At 38.2% G+C, this 20855-nt stretch overlaps 1 protein-coding gene across 1 annotated transcript in view; it reads right to left on the minus strand.

Moving 5' to 3' along the window:
* The window catches only part of LOC134652395 (protein turtle), a 108833-nt gene that overhangs the window by 47213 nt on the left and 40765 nt on the right, over window positions 1-20855 (minus strand). The gene's annotated exons all lie outside the window — the stretch shown is intronic.

The raw sequence follows: 20855 nt of genomic DNA on the forward strand, positions 1-20855 counted from the left end.
CGTTGGTTTAATTTTAAGGTTTGAGTCCTTCCTTTGAGTCCTCTGCTTTAAGACTCGACTGTGACTCAACAACACATTAATTCTAAATTAAATACATACTTCTAATGACACATCATTCCGCTTTGGTCGCGTTATTTACGTTTTTCATCGTTTAAAGGCAATCTTGTATATTCTAGAACCTAGAATATAGATTTATAGGATACTTAATGTATCCTATATACCTACCTAATTCCCCGACGGATTAACCGCGATTTCTTCTAAAATCCGCCCATTACTTAAATCATTTCGTGGCCACCAACCTGACCAACTCCATTAATTAACTTGCCACAACGGTGTAGGTAGAGTATAACCGTCCATTTCCTCAGTCCAACTCCAAACTTTGAGCTAGCTCCTAGTGGTTAGTTATCCGTAAATCCTGACAAAGGCCCCAAAATCCTGACATATAAACCCTACCTACGGCCACCTCGCATCACTGCAGAACGTAATGTAAAAAATATATCTAAAAGAGATCAGATACCTAGTGATAAAGTTATAAAACTTATAAAGTGCGGATGCGGTTGGTGGTCAGTATAAGTCCTCGTAGGTACAAGATTGTGACCACAAAGGGGAACTTTTTACAAATTTGTTAAGTTGTCGATGCCCCCAACCAAAATGAATTATAGAAATTCTGCGATGACAAAAGGTTTATATTTGCTTTTGAAGTTCTCTCCAGGGACATCTAGATAAGAATGTAACACAGTTTGCAATAGTCGACACGGTGCTTGTGACTTGTGACACTCCTAGAGGTGCGAGCCTCTATACGCTATGTTAAGGGGCCCACTGATTGTCGCCGGACGGTATCGGCCTGACAGTTGTTCGGAACTGTCAACTTTTTGTTTTAACTGACAGGCCGATACCGTCCGGTGGACTTAATCAGTGGCCCCCTTTAACAAAAAGACAACCGGCCAAGTGCGGCCAAACCAAATCATTTATTGTCACGCACATTGTCGCCCATGTCACAGGCTTGGGCCAAAAGTCACCAAAAATGTTACCTTGGTGACCATCTGGCCACACTGTTCAAAGATTCTTTACAAATATTTTGAGTTTTCTCTATGTTGGCCTAGTTCTTGACTTAGAAGTTGACTTCACCTTATATTTGCACCATTTCGATTACTGTCCAGCATGATAAACCACTCATACCGAAGCTGCGTCAGCCATCCTGTTACAAGATAAGGACCCGGAAATATGTTCCTGCTATCGCCGAAATTCGGGCTTCGGCAAGCCGCCGCAAATTAAATTCATTTAGAATTATCACGAATATGAATCGAGTCAGGTGGAAATTAAAGCGTTAGAGAATTTAATACGTGCCTTATTTAGGTTAATGGATTTCGTAGTTTTTTGTCGGTTTTTACTGGAACTCGTAATAAAGTAGTTTCCTGTGGCGAAGCAAAATTATTGTTTCACGGAAATTGTGTTATCAAATTCATGAGAATTTACCCAAGAAATTAATTATAAACATGTCTTCACTTCATAAAACTATAAGTACTGTTCTGAGATTTGATAAAGAATGGCGGTATTTTTTACAACCAAAAGATGGTGCATTTTATAAACTTGAATAGCCTGAAACTTAGTCTAGAGAACAAGCCAGAAGTTGCAGTAGTATAAATGAAATATAACTATATAAAGTACTGGTAAAGACTCGGGACTTAAAACCAATAAAACCGGCTTTAGTGACTGAATGTGATCCTGCATTGGAAAGTACAGTCGGCAGTGAATCTAGTGATATAAAATGTATGAGTCGACGCTACCCTTGCTTCTAGAGATACTGCCTTTAGAATACTTTCCTGAACGAAGAAAACGGCAATCGAAGCTTTAAAAAAATATGGAAATATTCACGTAACTTTTCGTAGCACCTGTTATCTCGATAAATTTTCTTGGCGTTGGTACGATTGTCATCTTAGCTAAACCTCCAGTTGTTAATACAATTTCTCAGTTTGGCGAAATATTAGATTAAAGTACAATATTGTATTTTTTTTGTTATAAAGAGAGCTCACGCCTGCCTGCAATCAGCGGAAATAGTTATTTGTACAACGAGAGATCAAAGTTTGATATTTCTTTGAGTACTTATTTTGAGTCCCGTGCAAGCGAAAGATTCTATACTTAATACGATTTTGCTCACAGTTTTTAAGTAGCAAAGTACCCTTGTTCGAGCTGCTGAGGTGAAAACAATATATGTAATTCCACGAATAACCTGAAATTCTTATACGAAAATTCGTCCGCCTAACGCAGCCCATCAAACAAATAGGTACCTATCAGGAAGATCTTCTATGGCCCTCCTTTTATGGGTAGTAGGTTAGGTACATGCTTATTACATAGGTGTCATAAGTGGATCAACTGTTCTTTTTCTTGTTTTTATACTGTCCGGTCAGTTTATAGTTTATAGTGTCGGCAGGGGACAAAAGTAGCACAGTTAGAGGAAATGTTGAACCCCGTTCTACTAACATGCTTAGTAGATGGCCCATTTATGCAAAAAGCTAATAACTATCATAAAAACCTAAGAGTCCGTTATCGATTTTAGAGCAAAAATCTAAAATTGATAGATTTAGTCGTTGAAATTGTACACATTTTGTTACGTAATATCTAAATAAGAAGTATCAGTTTCTATATGCACGTCTTCTCATCTTGCCTTTTAATAATGAGGTCGCGAGCGTGCGTCACCGGTAATAAATGACGAGAAGGGGCAGTTTTTAAAAATTCATCAAAAAATTATGGTGCTAAATTATACAAAATCATGTATTAAGAACAGGTTCATGAAATGTTGTCGATTATTTAAGTATAAAAATTACGTTGAAATTAAGTCGATGTTCATGAGAAATTGCCACTTCTTTGGAAGTAATTTGTGGTGAAAATTGATTTCGTCCAACTTTCATTTACTCTTGTTAAATATCATATAACTAAAAAAAATTTGTTTATTAAAGATAAATGACAGGACATAAATAATACAACAACATCACTTTTAACAGTCTAAACTTATCAATATTTATAAATAAGGGCTCTGAAATCAGAGCTTTACGCGGATTTTCATAAATGATCATCAGGAAAAAAATCATTATTAAATCACAGTCTCCTTTTTAGGGTTCCGTAGCCAAATGGCAAAAAACGGAACCCTTATAGATTCGTCATGTCTGTCTGTCTGTCTGTCTGTCTGTCCGTCTGTCCGTGTATGTCACAGTCACTTTTCTCCGAAACTATAAGAACTATACTGTTGAAACTTGGTAAGTAGATGTATTCTGTGAACCGCATTAAGATTTTCACACAAAAATAGAAAAAAAACAATAAATTTTTGGGGTTCCCTATACTTAGAACTGAAACTCAAAAATTTTTTTTTCATCAAACCTATACGTGTGGGGTATCCATGGATAGGTCTTCAAAAATGATATTGAGGTTTCTAATATCATTTTTTTCTAAACTGAATAGTTTGCGCGAGAGACACTTCCAAAGTGGTAAAATGTGTCCCCCCCCCCTGTAACTTCTAAAATAACAGAATGATAAAACTAAAAAAAATATATGATGTACATTACCGTGTAAACTTCCACCGAAAATTGGTTTGAACGAGATCTAGTAAGTAGTTTTTTTTTTAATACGTCATAAATCGCCTAAATACGGAACCCTTCATGGGCGAGTCCGACTCGCACTTGGCCGCTTTTTCAAAATTGTGATCTATCAAAAGGAAATATAAGAAAACGCGCTAATTGAAATAATTACTGTTTATTTCTATTAGTAAACGAAAACTGTAAAATTTCAACGATGAAGTTTACCAATTTCTGCATTTTTCAACTTTTTCGTGCACGGACTCTTAACCAATCGTAAGCGAACGTTATTGATTAAAGCGACTAGCAAAATTGTGGTATCAAGATATTCAAGATGTATTCCAACTATACGTTTTGGAGACCACAACTTACGCTGGTTTACTGAGGCAAATGTGGAGTAAGCTATCGGAATACCTGGTCCAAGCTTGGCGCGACTTCGTAAAACTTCGGGCTTTTCGGGAAGAAAGCCCGAATAAAGCAATAATATGATTACGTTGGGCGCCGTTGAATTTTCTACTGAGGATTAATAAGAGTCGGAGGGCAGGCGGGGTTATTAAATCATTGGTGTTTATTGGGTGCAGCTCGGCAGTCCGCTCACGTACAGCCACCCTAATTAATACGCCTTCCGTTGATCCTTTGTACTGTTTCTTGGCAGGCCCTTTGTGATGACTGGGCGTTGACCGCGTTTGACGGACTGAATTTAACACAGCATCCTTGAAAGAACTGTCAATTTTTTTCAAAGAGTCTGTGCGGAAAGAGAATAGCCATGGAATGTAATGGTTTCCTTATATTCCACCACTTTCTCTAGTAGTACTATGCCTTATGGGAAACGGTCGAAGAGATAGTTCAGATCCGGAAACCGCTACCAACTTTTAGTACCTATGTTGTTGGGCATGGCATTTAGTCTCCAAAACTGCCGGGAGACAGCGGCGCCGGACATCTAAAAGTTGGTAGCGGTTTCCGGATCTGAACTATATTCCCATAAGGCAGTGCACTACTATTATGTATTTTAAGGAATGGTTACCTACTGAAAGTTTAAAACAATCGACTCGTGTAGGTATACGTACTAAGGTTCAAGTACTTCAACGATTCAATCGAACTTTTATAGAAATAAATAAGTAACACAAACTCTTAAGACTAAGATTGTATTAAGGTCTTCTGTAAATGCCGCACGTTGAGTACCTACATCATCATATTGTATTGAAGCATAGCAACAATGCTATTGCATGTTAAGCATGACTGCAACAGACCTGAACACATTCGGAATATAATAAGGGTAGCTTCAGCATCAAATATGTAATGGAATAGGAAGGTAAATATAAGTATGTACCTTATAATGCTATGTATAACTCCTGCATACCCGAGTGAGCTCTCAAAGTTAGTGACGGCAGATACCCCACTGTGCCAGTCGGATTACGCAACGGTTTCAACATTACACCAAATTATATTACACCAGGAAATGCCGTAAGAAAATATCAAATATTTTTTTCTATATTGGCGACATTGGCGCCTCTTACTTATCATTTCCCCAATGCTCTCCGCATCATTTTATTCGTAATGTAAAAACGTAGTCGTAAATTACATTTTATTTATGCCGACGAATATCAGACTTGATTTATACGTTTTTTGGTGCTTAGCACATTTTCGGTAAAAGGAAATTATGCGGAAAATGAGTGAGAAGATGTCAGCGCGAATTATAAGGTAAAATATTGTTTTTATTTATGCTCGAAGGCAGGTAAGCTTCGGGCCAATTCAAACTTACATTGAGACATCAAAATGATGTCTAAATGATGTCATTCGCTCGGACTTGGCCGTCAATCATTTAGATATCATTTTGATGTCACAATATAGCCTCTCTCTTAGCCTCCTTGCAAATACCGCTGGTTTCAATGGCTGTGCTTTGGCAGCCGTATGTATTTTGCATACTTCTACGCGCTTGTGACCTACGGCGTGATATTGTGGGTGAAGAATGACCGACTGATATGACGATCACTATACCTATACGTACCTTGTAGGCTTGTACGTACGTACCCTTGAGAATTAGGTATAAAACTTCATTTTATCAATCAATCAATCAATCATTTATTTAGAACAACAAGTCCATAATGTGTTAAAAATAAGAACTCCCTTTAAAAATTCTGAAGACGTGTTTCATTGCTTTTCCTATAGTTAGTTGGCGGATTTAAGAACATTTATAAGTTTTTGCCTAATTTTCTTAGTGTTTTGAGAATCTTGAGTACTCGTTATTAAAAATACGGCCGTGTAGTGGGTGCGCTACGCGTACACTCGCACTACAGCCGTTTATACCGCAAAAAATATTTCAACACTCAAGGAAATCAACATTTATAGGGTATTTTCCGTTGACTTACAACTATGAAACTTATCCAAGTTTAGTAGGTATAACCTAACTACAAACTGAATTTTACTACAGTCCACGTAGTCCTTTACGCTCCAACTGTTTGTAGTCTGAGTTGGTCAAAGCAGGTTAGAATGCAGACCGCATTTCCAAGGTACACCGTACTATACACTACACAGTATATACCTCCCTAGTTACGTAGGCTAACGAGTTTAATTCCATTTCTCTAAGTCAATATTGGCGTCCGTTGCATTGTAAACTTTGACCTGAATGTACGCGGCTGCGGTGTGCTTGCGTAGCTACGTTAAGAGCTGATGCTACATTGGCTGTTATAAAAGGTTATATAATGTATGGGAGCGGATTTTTTGCGACAGGTTCACGAGACTCTTGATCTCTTGAGTAAAAGAAAGCAAAGAGTTTTAAATCAATTTCACTGCAGTTATTTACTTACCTTATGGTCGATCTCAGGGTGTGAACAAAAAATCAACTCATCAGTAGTTACCTGTTAACAATAATACAATCCAATACATTAACGTGATCTCACTTCACTATATTATAAGTAGGTACCATGCCGTAAAATGTGTCTACTTTGCTCCCCATTGGGGAATTGTGCTCCAAACAGTTTTAATTTTTATGAAAACTATATTACAACATTATATTATGTAGATATATCATATAATAATGTAAACAATATTTAAAGTCAAGATTTAAGAGCAAAGCAGGCACATTTTACGGCAGGTACCTACCTAGCCGTTTGCGACGAGATGTCTCTTGCATCCAGTATATTTTAAAAACTTCACTTCATTAAGTACTTATCAAATTCGATACTAGGTGTCGCTCTGCGCTCCGGTAAATGACGCTAACAAGATTTTTCCCCGAGCCTATAAATAGGGTGCGGACGAGTTTTCGTCGATCAGTCCGGCTTGGTCCATTGGGAGCTGCGGATGCGGACCCCTATGGCCAAGGTTGCTAACCTAACCAACTTCTTGGGCCTCGTTAGCGGGGTGGCGGGCCGACTTTCGGGTCAAGAACAATTGAAACCCCGACCAAGATGACAATGTTTATGATTTTTGGGTAGGTAGGTTAAATAATAATAACACAGGGTGTTTGTGAGCTACGTGCCAAAGCTTTGTAGAGGTCATAGCCAAGGTATTTTTGGCTTAATTTTAACTACATATATATGCAGGCTTACATCGAATTCGATATTTTTTTAAATTTTTTTTTTTTTTAAAGAAACTAGTCACCCTAAAGATATTTTATTGAAATCGTTAATAGAGTCTGTCTGAGCACTGTAAGCTAACTGAGCTCCGACTTTGCCACAAAATTTTATATTTTGACTAGCTTCTGCCCGTGACGTCGTCTGCGTGGGATGGTGATGATGATCATTGATAAAAACTAAGCTTTCTAGGCACTCAGTACCAAATTGAGTCTAAATCGGTTTAAGAGGTAACAGACAGACTTACTTTCGCATTCATAATATTAGCAGGCAAAGAAATTTGACGTATATAACGACACCCCACACTTTGTTACTGCAAACTTGCAAAGTCTATGCAAGTATAATCCATCTCTTCATATTTGTAAATAAATACTTGTTTGCTGCATGGGAAAATAAAAAGATAAACTCCATCAAGGTGCTTCAACATCCTGCCTTTTTTAACGCTAACAAAGTATACAAACAGAAAACAGGAATCTAGCCATTATACACATCCTGTGACAGAATGGCCAGTGACCGATAGTGTTGGTAGGAACTCGAGTCTATATTTGAAGACTCGTTTACGAGGCTGTGCGCTTAAAAGTCGCAAGTCCCGAGTGGAATAGTTTGACGAGTCTTTTTTAAGCTCAATTCAAAAGGAGTGTAGCCTCCGAATAAAGACTCCACCAACAATTGTATAGCTTTTATCTAAATAAACTACGTTATTGTATGATATATGTACCTAATTTATGAATATAATGCATTTAGGACTTTTTTGTAAAAAAAATTAAGAGTTCTGTGAAGATAAGGGCTCAAGTCTCTACAAAAGACTCTGGTCTCTATAAGTTGAAAATAATTCAAGTTACAATCCAATCAATATTATTATGCGTGACATGTAAAATTCTGTTACTTTTACCAATAAATCTCTGATTCTGATACGACTTAATTATTAATCTGAAAAACTGAGTCGAGTATTAAAGCATAGGACTCAAAAGACTCGAATGTTAACCAACACTAGTGACCAGTTCTATTCATAGTTTTTTACACGAGGCCCGTACTACCTGCTTGTCAGAAGGTGTCAATAAAATTTCAATAGCCCACCACACGATAACTTGCGAGGGCTCACACTAAATTCTTAATCTTAGAAGTTAGAATATGCGACCATTCCTCGCCTTTTTTGGTTTGTTTGCTTAGCTTATATTTATTTGCAGTTTTTCAATGAGAAGCTTTACAAAAAATACAAAAAAAAGTAATTTATTATCCTTTATATCCTATATCTAGTCAACCACGCGACCTTTCAAAAGCTGACACTAAATACCTAACGCTATCTTGGAATATTCGAACGTTCCTTGCCTTTTTTGGTTTGTTTACTTGTTCAATTTTTTTTTGTCAACGTGTTTTTGGGTCAACCTGTAATACTTTTCAATGAAGAAGCCATGGACCTAGAATATTACGGACAGACTGTCACCTAAGACAAACTGTGACACTGCAATGGCGGACGGTTTGAATGTGTGCGTGTAGACGAGTGTTACCATGTAGCACAAATTCTCCCCTAATGGTGAAACAATTATTTTTAATATCGTTCTTGCTTTCAAATAAAAAAATTGGGACAGTTTTACGTTAGACAATAAAAAAGGTGTGTACGTATCTGATTTTATAGGTCTTGAAATTCGCAATATTGCACAATTACTTTGTGCAAACATTATTTTCAATACCTAATGATTAATGATACTTAGCATCGTAATGAAATCAGTTCGTCATGTTTTTTTAATTTATACATTTAACTTGAAACATATCTGGTTTTCAACAAAAAAATTATAATACATAACAAACAAACGTTAACTATCAAACATGCATGTAAGCATCTAATCTCCTTAGTATCGGGAAATTACCATACCGACCTAGTTTGAAATGCACAATCAATAATTTAACCATTTACCTAAATGATCTCTTAATACATAATGATTTAATAAGAAGGGTATCAATTACCTACCCTACTTTCGGGAAATTACCCTATTCATGTTACTGGTCACACTCCTGTTTTGCAGTTTGATAATTTATAAACAACAAATTATCGTGATTTTACGTACTAATTGATAAACTTAAGTATGAAAAGTTATTCCGTGACTTTTTTTCTTTCGATCGGTACAATTCTAGCAGGATTTAACTACGCATGCCGGCATATTGTATATTTTTCTTCGACATGTTTACTTCAATGACGTTTCGATTCGTCTGACGGCAAACTGGTGGATGTGGGCTGTCAATGTGTGTGTGTCACGCGTAAATACTATGAAACTGGTGGATGTTGGAATCACAGTTGTGTTGTAAGCGAAATTCTGTCCGTAATATTATAGGTCCATGGAAGAAGCTAATTGTTAGGTAGAAAAAAAGCAAAAAAGCAATACGAAGTTATATCCTGTACTTAGCTTGAGTAGGATAGAAGATCTTGATCATTCATTAAATAGCTGTCACAAGTGTAAATGGATAGGTAAAATGTTTGTTTAGAGCGGGAGGAAACCAAGATAAAAATGTGCACCCTCTTTTATTTTTGGCTGTGCGAGGTTAAGTTAAGCCGAAATATATGTCACTAAAGTCTATTTTTTTATTCGGTAGACTGAAATGACAGTTAATAGTATGAACATGAAATGTCATTTCATACTATTAACTGTCATTTCAGTCTACCGAATAAAAAAATAGACTTTACGCTGAAACACACCCAACTTGTCACCTCTTTTTTTAAATTTGCCGTCTTTACCTATTGACAAGGTCGCTGTGCCAGAGTATAGCTTCTGTCCGCCACTTTGCGTGAAATTATCACACATGCGGATCCGCGCATCGCTCCAATGTTAGAGAAAGACAGCACTATACGTATATAGTGATTTCCCGCTCGCATGCCGCGCGGATCCGCATCCGATGCCTATAATATACACGTGAAGGGACACCCCGCGCCATTCGCCTTTAAAGTTTGTTCCGCCGATGATGAAATTTCCGGCGCCATACAAAAAGCTCGGCGCTCGATCAATCCCAACGAAGTTTCTTTGATTTCTTTGCGATTCTTCTACTTCGTTATAAGAACGGATGAACTTACTTCGTCTGAGGAATATAGAGGGGGCATTTTTGATAAAAAAACTTGACGATGTTTATGTTTAACTAGGGCATGCATAACGGAATCCCGAAATACAGGAATATAGGACCAATATTTACGATAGTACAATTCCGGAATTGAAGAGGACCATTTTCGAAATATGTATATCTAATAATTATTAGAACTTTTTAGTTTCGTGAAATTAATACAAAAAGAAATAGGATAAAAACTGCAATTATTGCAAATATTTAGTTTAATAGACCTATCTTAATATTATCCTGTTGTTACATAAAATGCACAGGTTATGGTAATCAATTGTATTATATATTATGTAAATAATTATAGATAGTTTTGTAGTTAACTGATACAGTTTCACGGAACAGATCTCACACTAATAATTATTATTGTCATTATAATCTATTTTTCCCGCACCACGCCGTCGTGAATGTAGGAAAGGAAGCGACAAAGTTACGCGACGTCATTAACGCGACAAGAACAATCGCTCCCACGGGGTTTAAAGTACATATATGGGAAGTGTGTTGATGTGTCTGCAGTTTGTGCATAGTGAATGCAAAATCACACAGGTTATGTAGAGGTACAGTGTATCAACGAGATACACTTGTGTAAATTCTTGTTAAATTATAAAACTCTCGTGAGACTCGAAAATTTAATCGAAACGTGTCTAACGTTTATTCGACTTAATAATACGTGAGTGACTGCTTTAGAATCCTTTTAACTATCATTTACTTTAACGGGGCTAAATCGCATATAATTTAGGCTTTAAAATTACCTGCCACGTACCGAGGACGGCATTGTGAACGTGGTCTCGGAGAAAGACTGGCTAAAGTTGACATCACCATCTAGCTGCGCGAGATTACGAACTACCCGCACTTGGCCTTGTTATTCAACCGTCGTAGAAAACATCTTTCAGCGCTATATAGTTTTTCAAAGGACTCTCATTTCAAACATAGATAGAGAGAATCATACTGTCTTTGCCTTACACTAGTCTAGCACCCAAAAGAAAAGGATGAATATAGTTTTTTTTTGTTCTTATTTACTGACAATTTGGTTTGACCAACTATAGTTAGGCAATAACTTGCTTAAGGTGAGATGATGTGGTAAGACAAATTGAAGGTGCATTAGGATAACTTTGATAACAAATATCTTCTAAACTAGAAGCATTTTCTGCGGTAGCAACAGTAGAAACAAGACGCCTGTGTTGTCAAAATATGAAGTGCTTCTGGTATAGTAGATATTAGTGATTCTCAAAATCGGTTACCCCAATGCACCTTAGTTTATTTTGCTCGAGTTTAAATAATTCAGTGGGTAATTGTGACACCTGTTTCCGCGCAACTTTCTCACTCTCACTGTTCCAAACTAATTATATACTTTACGAACAATAAACTCACTTTTCACCTTGTGATTTGTTAATGTTTATTATACATTGCCTTTATCTTTATTTGCGCTATAAGGGGATATTCTTTAAAAAAGTTTTTATTTATTTAAACTTAAATGCACCTAAAGTAAAAATAATACATAATAAATAATACAATAATTCCGGTCATATGCCTATGTGAATATTGTGAATAAAGCCACATCAAAATTATAGAATTAATCACAGTAAGTTAGGGCTTATTTAGACGGTGCGAGAACTAGCATGCGAGTTTGATTACATTTCGTCATTTGATCGGTCGGCTGAATTGATGTCACCTCAATGGTCCGCAATGTAACTAGAATCATATACGAGTTCGCGCGCCGTCTAAATCAGCCCTTAGACTTTGTATTTATAAGATGAATTTTCGAACTTTAGAGTAATAATTTATTACTGAGAACTTCTCAATGGGTGTCGTTGCTTATTATAGTTATTATATGTGTAACTAAACACCCTATTGAGTGTGAGTTTAGTGAACGGTTCAATGCCGTTCACTAAATCGAGTTAAATGCTTTGAAACCCACGTTCCGTGTTTCACGCTGCTTTGTAATAAATTAAGCGACAATATTTGGTCCCCAATATAATATTATGCGAATCTCTGCGTAATGGGGGCGCCACTACCACAATCCGTCACAATCTGAGGGTCTACCGCGAAACAAAAAAAGTTGAAATTTCGTTATACATATAACCTCTCTATCACTCTTGCATATTCGAGCGATAGAGAGGTAGAAGATAACTAAATTTCGATTTTCGCGTTTCCCGGTAGGCCCTTTGTAAGCAAACCGCCTTGCTGCAAAAAATACAAACTTGTTCCGCATTAGATAAATTGTTTAGTAACATTTATGGCCGACTTCTTTCAATTAACTTATTTACCGTTACAGGTTTTTAAAGTTAACTTAAAAGTTAATCCGTTACTCGAAAACTTAACTTCGTTAATTAACGATTAACGGATTAACGGACTTCTGCCCAGCTATGAAAGCTTGTAACATTGTAATACAAGTGGCAGTCCTTTTCTAACAAAAGCTGTCAAAAAGTGACATACGACGCTTGTATTACAAGTTACAATTTTGAGAAACGGGCCCCAGGGATCGTCCCACGCTTGAGCTATTTTTAGGTATTATTCCCAATGCGAGTAGGTAGATTGATTACTCAATTTGCAACATGTAATACACAAGCAGCCAGCTTAAAGGGATGTTCAAAAACGGTTGACATACGCAACGCCATTTCGTATCCTACTTTTGCAAGTGAAATATTAATGTCCCGCTCGGCGCCCACCATCAGTCACAGCGTCGAGTCTATCTCCCCTACACCTCAGCTCATTATGTAATGTAAGTGACTCGACTGACGAAAAACGACCTGGAGGCCTTCCGCGAACTTTGAAAATCGAAATTTTGTCTACCTCTCTTTTGCGCTTACTGTGTTCGAACGATAGAGAACCAGATAGAGAGATTTTGATTTTCATGCGGGCTAGGGCATCAGGTTTCAGTTGGAATGGCTTAATAGTTAAGATGTTACAGCTAAACCATATTAACAGATTTGAACCTATAAAAGAAATAAAAAAAATCTAAATATATTTATTTCAGGAAATACAGAAGTACCTATCAATAAAAGCAGTACAGTGATCCTCAGACACAGCCTGTATCGTGATGGGAATCTTAGAGAAATACCGAATAATGATTTTGCCGCTATAAATATCAAAACAATTACAATGACTATTTTTTTTAATGTCAGTGTACCGTTGCCCACAGTACCTTAATTACAAAAGGCATAAGTTCCACCTACATGGACAGTAGAGCACACCCAACTACAAGTACAGAAATAAATAGAAACAGAAGAGGAAATTATACAAAACAGAAAAAAATATAGGAAAGAGAAAGTGCCACGAAATGGTCTCATCTCAGTATGATACTGGCGACTTCCAACGCTGATCATCCGATGAGACTATCACGTGATACAATCACGACAGGTAACAAGAATAATGAAACAAAAAAAAACATAGAATTGATAGAAAATAAAGTACATACTTATACGAATAGTAAACTAACGATTTGTATAAACGCAGAAAAAATATGCAACATAGAGAAAACAGAAAACACATACAAATATATTCATAACATTAAATGAACACTACAGAACATAACAGACGTTCGAACGTTACGTACGTAAACATTCTCATACCATCCGACATGGGTTTTTCCTGCGTTCCCGTATTGTCATTTCCTTAATAGATCTATTGTAGTCCAGATTATCGTACCTTCCTATCAATCTGCTATATAATCAGATCCAAACAATCCCAAGTAATAGGCAACTGCACAATTTGTGTGACATTGCTCACCGTATCCGTGTCTGAAATGTCTGAATCCACGAGATTCCTTCATCAAATATTCACGGCCCGAGGTTTGGTTGCCGTTTTACTGCCTACGACCCCCCTCCCCCCACCTCTGAAACAACTGTATGTGCTAAAATCAATATCCGAGTCTTCCCTAAAGCTTAGAATACCTCGACACGTTTTTACGAATCCTCATCATCTTCCTCACGTTGTCCTTGGAAGCCTGGGGTCCGTTTGGCAACTAAGCCCAAAAATTGGCGTAGGCAGTTTTTACGAAAGCGACTGCCATCTGACCTTCCAACCTAGGAAATTAGAGCTAGTCCAAGTCTGCAACGATTTTGAGAGCACATGGAGTGCAAGTGTTATTTTAAACGTCTATTAACTTCTATGAAATTGAAATCGAGACGTGTAATTCGTATAAATAACACTTGCACTGCGTGTGCTATCAAAATCGTTGCCGACTTGTCTTGGTCAAACTCTACTCTGTGAAAACCGAACCAACCGTTTAGTTCGGTTTTTCTCACGATGTTTCCGACAAACTCATTGGTGCGAGCCGGAGTTTGAACCCGCATCCCCCGGATTGGAGTCGCACGCACTTACCGCTAGTGTACCAGCGCTTTTGTGCTTTTACGAGTCGTGTAAAATTTATATTGGGCGACGACTAAATTGTTAACAACCGTATAATTACGTGATTATTTAATGTGACTTTGCTGTGTACCAGTTTAGATTAAAATGTTTATTTGGAAACCAGTGGTTGATATCTCACTTAAAACCGAACTTCCGGCTGACGCCATTTCTGATTGTTGACAGTTTCTTATCGGCGCCAATAACGGAAGTTCACTTTTAACAGTCTGTAATATTATTAAGCGACCATTTATAAATCAAATTGTCAAATAATATACTTTCTGCAATATCTGTTGAAAATTGTTCATGATTAAAATGTTGTGAGTAGTGATGAACTTCCGGTTGGCGCCCTTTCTGACAGTTGATTGTCAATATAAAAACCCGTCATTGCGCCAACCAGGGCAGTTCATCACTAGTGGTCAAAGAGTGATAATCTATGTGATAATCGAGTTAAAGTGAAATTGTATTAAATTAAAGGTGTTGTATAAAGGTTTGCCAAATATAAGAGTAAGTGTTAATTCCATTTCTTTTATTCAATTACTATACCATTACCTTCCTTAATGAATGTGAGAGAGTCTAACGTCTAAAAGCGTAGTTACAATAAAATTGACAGTATTTTGTAATTAAGGTTCCTCTCCCATGATTAAGGTGGTAATAGTAGCACTATCAATCGAACTGAACAGTATTTCAAGTAAAGTGTAAGTACGTTTACTATTTATTTGACTAAATCTCGATTGAGAGAGCTATAGTGTTCAACATCTCAGAAGTGGGTATGAACAATTTTTTTTGTTGTTTAAATTACCTTACGAAGTCACAGTCCATGATGATATTTCACGTAGGGATATTGAATGCAGTAATATGAAGATAAAATAATACGAAACACGTGTGGCATTTTTTTTACGTACAAAATAACAGTATTGTATTTATGCAATGAGAGGCTTATGTTACAAGGTTTTTTTTTTTAATAAAAAAAAAAGTCTGTCAGTTGACAACACATCGATACAGTAATAGTACATACGTAAGTACTAATAATAAGTTAGCATGCCTTTAAATTGTTTAAAATTAAAAACTTGTTAAAACATTATTACCACTGGCTACTTTTCGGGGCTGAAGTATAATCCGCTTTTATTTAGAAAGAATAAATTGTGCGCAAATGCATGCTCAATTCCAGTGGAACCTGCGGACTGAGCCGTCGCTCGCGCAGCGGACTAAGCCGTCGCTCGCGCAGCCGAGCACGCCGTCGCTCGCGCAGCGGACTGAGCAGTCGCTCGCGCAGCCGAGCGAGCCGTCGTCCGCCCAGCCGAGTGAGTCGTCGCTCGCGCAGCCGAGCGAGCCTTCGCTCGCGCAACCGAGCGAGCCGTCGCTCGCGCAGCCGAGCGAGCCGTCGCCTACCCAGCCGAGCGAACCGTCGCTCGCGCAGCCGAGCGAGCCGTCGCTCGCGCAGCCGAGCGAGCCGTCGCCCGCGCAGCCGAGCGAGCCGTCGCTCGCGCAGCCGAGCGAACCGTCGCCCGCGCAGCCGAGCGAGCCGTCGCTCGCGCAGCCGAGCGAGCAGTCGCTCGCGCAGCCGAGCGAGCCGTCGCCTACCCAGCCGAGCGAGCCGTCGCTCGCGCAGCCGAGCGAGCCGTCGCCCGCGCAGCCGAGCGAGCCGTCGCCCGCGCAGCCGAGCGAGCCGTCGCTCGCGCAGCCGAGCGAGCAGTCGCTCGCGCAGCCGAGCGAGCCGTCGCCTACCCAGCCGAGCGAACCGTCGCTCGCGCAGCCGAGCGAGCCGTCGCTCGCGCAGCCGAGCGAGCCGTCGTTCGTGCAGCCGAGCTAGCTGCTGCTCGTGCAGCTAAGCGGGCCGCCATTCGCGCAGCGGAGTGAGCCAGCGGAGTGGGCTCAACCTGCAGCCAGAAAACCAGCCGACGCAAATCGAAGCAGAGTCACTCTTCGCGAGCAAGTCACCTGATTAAATATGTGAGTCAACCTCTTCTTATTCAGATAATAATAATTTAAAACTCTTGCTTGATGCACTAAAAACATTTGGACGTAATGATTCGTTAGACAAGGTAGGAAACTTGCAAAACGCGGTCCCTGAATTCGATCCAGCAAAAAAAGGGAACAAACAATGAGCATGTGGATTCTTAAGGTTAATGAGTGTGAAAAACAGTTGATACATTATGCTTTGCCGAAATTAAAAGGGGTAGCTCAAAGGCGGTTCGAATGTTTACCATCTGTCCTATTTTCTTGGACGAAATGGCAAGCAAAACTACTTGCGGCTTTTCCTTCCAATGAAAATTATGGACAGATGCTCATGCAGTGACATGTTGTCTATACGAGCTCGTTTTGGAGATTCGCTGAAAGTCTACTTCTACAAAGGTGGCTTTAATAAATAGAGTTAGCGAAGCCATAACTGGCAGATTATCAGTCGAAATCAGATTAGGAGCCGAAGCTGCGCAGTTTCATGACCCCTATAAACTTTTATGCACGTAACATTAAGCCGGTTTCTGATAGTAAAGTAATGAAAAACACAACTATGGAAAAATCTCAGGAAGATACCTCTCGATCTATTAAGTGGCGTTGTTTCAACTGTAAACAAGAGGGTTACTTGTCTACTCAGTGTACCTTACCTATTAAGAAATGTACGAAGTGTTTTGAAAGTGAGTCATGAAGCTGAGCAGTGTTTTTCGAAATCACTAACACCAACCGCAATCGTTACTGAGTAATCTGTCTCATGCTGCTTTTATGTTCACACAAAAGTAAATGAGTTAAATTAGTTGTAGTTCGACCAACTACGGTCCTAAGTTAGGTATAACAAACAACACAATTTACTTATTCGTATGGCTTAGTTGTTCAGTCGTTTATAAAGCTATTCTAAGGTTCTGTATCCATTGGATTACGTCGCTGCCGAGGGTAAACAAGTGTGCAGGATTTCCGTCGTATTTGCTAAGTGGGCAGTACTGAATGATGTGCTCGATGTCCTGCACAGGAGCCCCGCAATCGCACTTTGGAGACTCTATCCATCCACATTTGTACGTCTACTCGCTTTGTGTGTTCTTATTCCGCTGTTGAGTAGACTAGGCTAAGAGCAGTATTACGAAGTACGTCGGCTTTTGCCCCATGTGATACCAACCAGTTTGTGCAGGAGGTTGTTGCGAGTGTGAGGAGCATAAGTGAGACTGCGGTCCAGGGTCACTCCAAGGTACTTTGGCGTTGGATTGTATTTTAGTACTGACCCACCGAAGGAAATGTTGGCGGTTCAACTTTAGCCTCATTATTGTGCAGGTGGAAGGTTGTCACTTCTATCTTACAAGTCAACACGAACACAATAATGACACAACACAATAATAGAGATTAAAATTATTTAATTAATTAATTAGTATTAGATACGGCGAGGAACCGTTCTTAGCCGTCCCGTGGGACGGACGTTTATATCCTCAACGTGAACCCGTTTAAATTCAGATATATTGTTTCTCACGTACATTATGATTTCAAAATATATAATGAAAAGTACGTCATAATTCTGCGATATTCTACAAACAGATCCCTACACGAGTATCTAGTATTCACTCCAGCCAAAATGCGTAGCGCGCGTTTTTGAATAATTAAAACTCGTTTTGCATCCGTCGAATTTCCCCATATTATTGTTCCATACGATATTAATGAGTAGAAATGTTTATAGTACACAGATCTTAAGGCGTCTTGAGATATAAGGGGTTTTTCAGTTATCATTTCCAGTTCAGCTTAGAATCAATCATTCACCCTAGAAACCGGTTTTGATCGCACATTGTCATTGGGGTATAGAATTGATTATTAAAATTAAATAATTAAATTAATTTTTAATTTTTAATTTATTTCGCTAAAAAAGTACTTAAATCTACATACATCTGTGTGCAAAATCTCTAGTATGAGATTATGTGCGCGGTCACTAAACTCGCGTTTTGATGTTACCTAATAATACATTGAGTAATTCGAAATACATATAAATATCTACTTTTCTTAATTTAACTAATGGGTTTATTTTCGTTTGTTTGCTAGTATATTTGCCAGAGCATTATCATTTGTGAAATATTCCTTTAGAATTTTATTGAGTTGCGATGATTTTCTATTTTCTAAAATGTGTACTAATCTGGGAGAATATACCAACAAGTTCGTTTGCCATATACGTCGTTTACCTTCGGCACCGTGTACAGTGGTAGATTCTGGAGTTGAGGCAACTTATTAGATCTCTCTAATTTTTGCAAGTGAGTTATTTGATGAGATTGTCCTTACATATAAAAATAACCTAGCCTTCTGAGTTTTTATCTACTGATTTCGGCAACAGAATAACAGAAGCTTTGTGGTTAGGGTTTCTTGTTTTGACAACATAAGAAGCAAGGTTACGTGGATTAAATACCGATGTTGAATAAGTTTGGGTGATCTTCTTGTTCAAACGCTTAGCCGGTGCAGGGTCACTATTTGGGTTGATGAGGTGAACTATTGTAGACTTACAAAGTTAACCAGACCTTATTTATTTCTTATTTTGAAGGCATTACATATTTGTCCCTGTCATACCTAGGTGTTTTTATGCGTATAAATATCATCACCTAGTAAGAGTGTAAATGCGTGCAAGTTAGGACACGGCGCGATCTTATTGCAGTGAGTTGACAATAATATTTTGAGCACGTTGGTGAGGATTCTGAAATTCAAAGGCCTTTGCTCACTTTTCTAGTAGCAGTCTAATTTTGTAAAGGTCGTTGTGGTACGATAACCTTTAACAGTTCAGGTAAATAAAAACGATAATGTCACAAATTATACGTAAGTACCTACAATCTCTTATTAAATGAAATTGTTTTATTGAGAGAGTATCAGTCAGTACTATAACATTAATATGAGTATTACAGATATTTGTTTATTGACATGAACATGAATGAAGCGGAGTCATTTTCGGGCTATGTGAACTATGGCGCACCCTTTTAAAAGACCTTATGTGTAGGATGTAGCATCCTGATCTTAGCTATAAAAATCCAATTAATGACGAATAAGAAGTGAAGTTATTTTGCTTATATAGCAATTTATTTCCGAGAATGTTATTGTTATTTTAAATAATTATTATTTTACAGTATTCAAAACGTAGCGGAATATGTTGCTAAAATACGATACACGGCATTCAGGACACAGAGGGGGCCTGTTGCTAAAATACGATATATGGCATTCAGGACACAGAGGGGGCCTGTTGCTAAAATACGATATATGGCATTCAGGACACAGAGGGGGCCTGTTGTCAAAACTATGATGGATGACATTCAGGACAAAATGGGGCCTGTTGTCAACAATATGAAATGATTAATGGCATTCAGGACACAGAGGGGGCCTGTTGTCAAAACTATGATGGATGACATTCAGGACAAAAGGGGGCCTGTTGTCAACGATATGGCTAATGGCATTCAGGACAAAATGGGGCCTGTTGTCAACAATGTGATTTACGATATTTAGCGTGGTGTAAGAGGCTGGTAGAGTGGAGACCGTGGGGAGAGTCACGCCCAGCAGGAAAACCAAAAATGCGTTGGTATGACGATATCAAAAGAACGGCTGGATCAAAATGGGTGCAAAGAGCACAAAATAGAACAGAATAGCAAAAATGTAAGGAGGCCTACATCTTAAAGATTGAAAAGGGCTAAAAAGAAGAAGAGAGAAAGATGTAACAAAACATGTTACTTGGTGTAATGTTTAATTTCATAATTAGATACATATTATATATTAGATTGTTATTTATTCCATGTACATTTAGAGGTAATCGTTAATTAGAGGGCACAATGATAAGTCCGAGGTCGCACTTCTGAATCGGATGGCCGACTGTTAACAACCGTATAATTACGTGATTATTTAATGTGACTTTGCTGTGTACCAGTTTAGATTAAAATGTTTATTTGGAAACCAGTGGTTGATATCTCACTTAAAACCGAACTTCCGGCTGACGCCATTTCTGATTGTTGACAGTTTCTTATCGGCGCCAATAACGGAAGTTCACTTTTAACAGTCTGTAATATTATTAAGCGACCATTTATAAATCAAATTGTCAAATAATATACTTTCTGCAATATCTGTTGAAAATTGTTCATGATTAAAATGTTGTGAGTAGTGATGAACTTCCGGTTGGCGCCCTTTCTGACAGTTGATTGTCAATATAAAAACCCGTCATTGCGCCAACCAGGGCAGTTCATCACTAGTGGTCAAAGAGTGATAATCTATGTGATAATCGAGTTAAAGTGAAATTGTATTAAATTAAAGGTGTTGTATAAAGGTTTGCCAA

Source organism: Cydia amplana, chromosome 1, assembly GCF_948474715.1.
Source record: "Cydia amplana chromosome 1, ilCydAmpl1.1, whole genome shotgun sequence".
In the NCBI taxonomy this organism is placed as follows: domain Eukaryota; kingdom Metazoa; phylum Arthropoda; class Insecta; order Lepidoptera; family Tortricidae; genus Cydia; species Cydia amplana.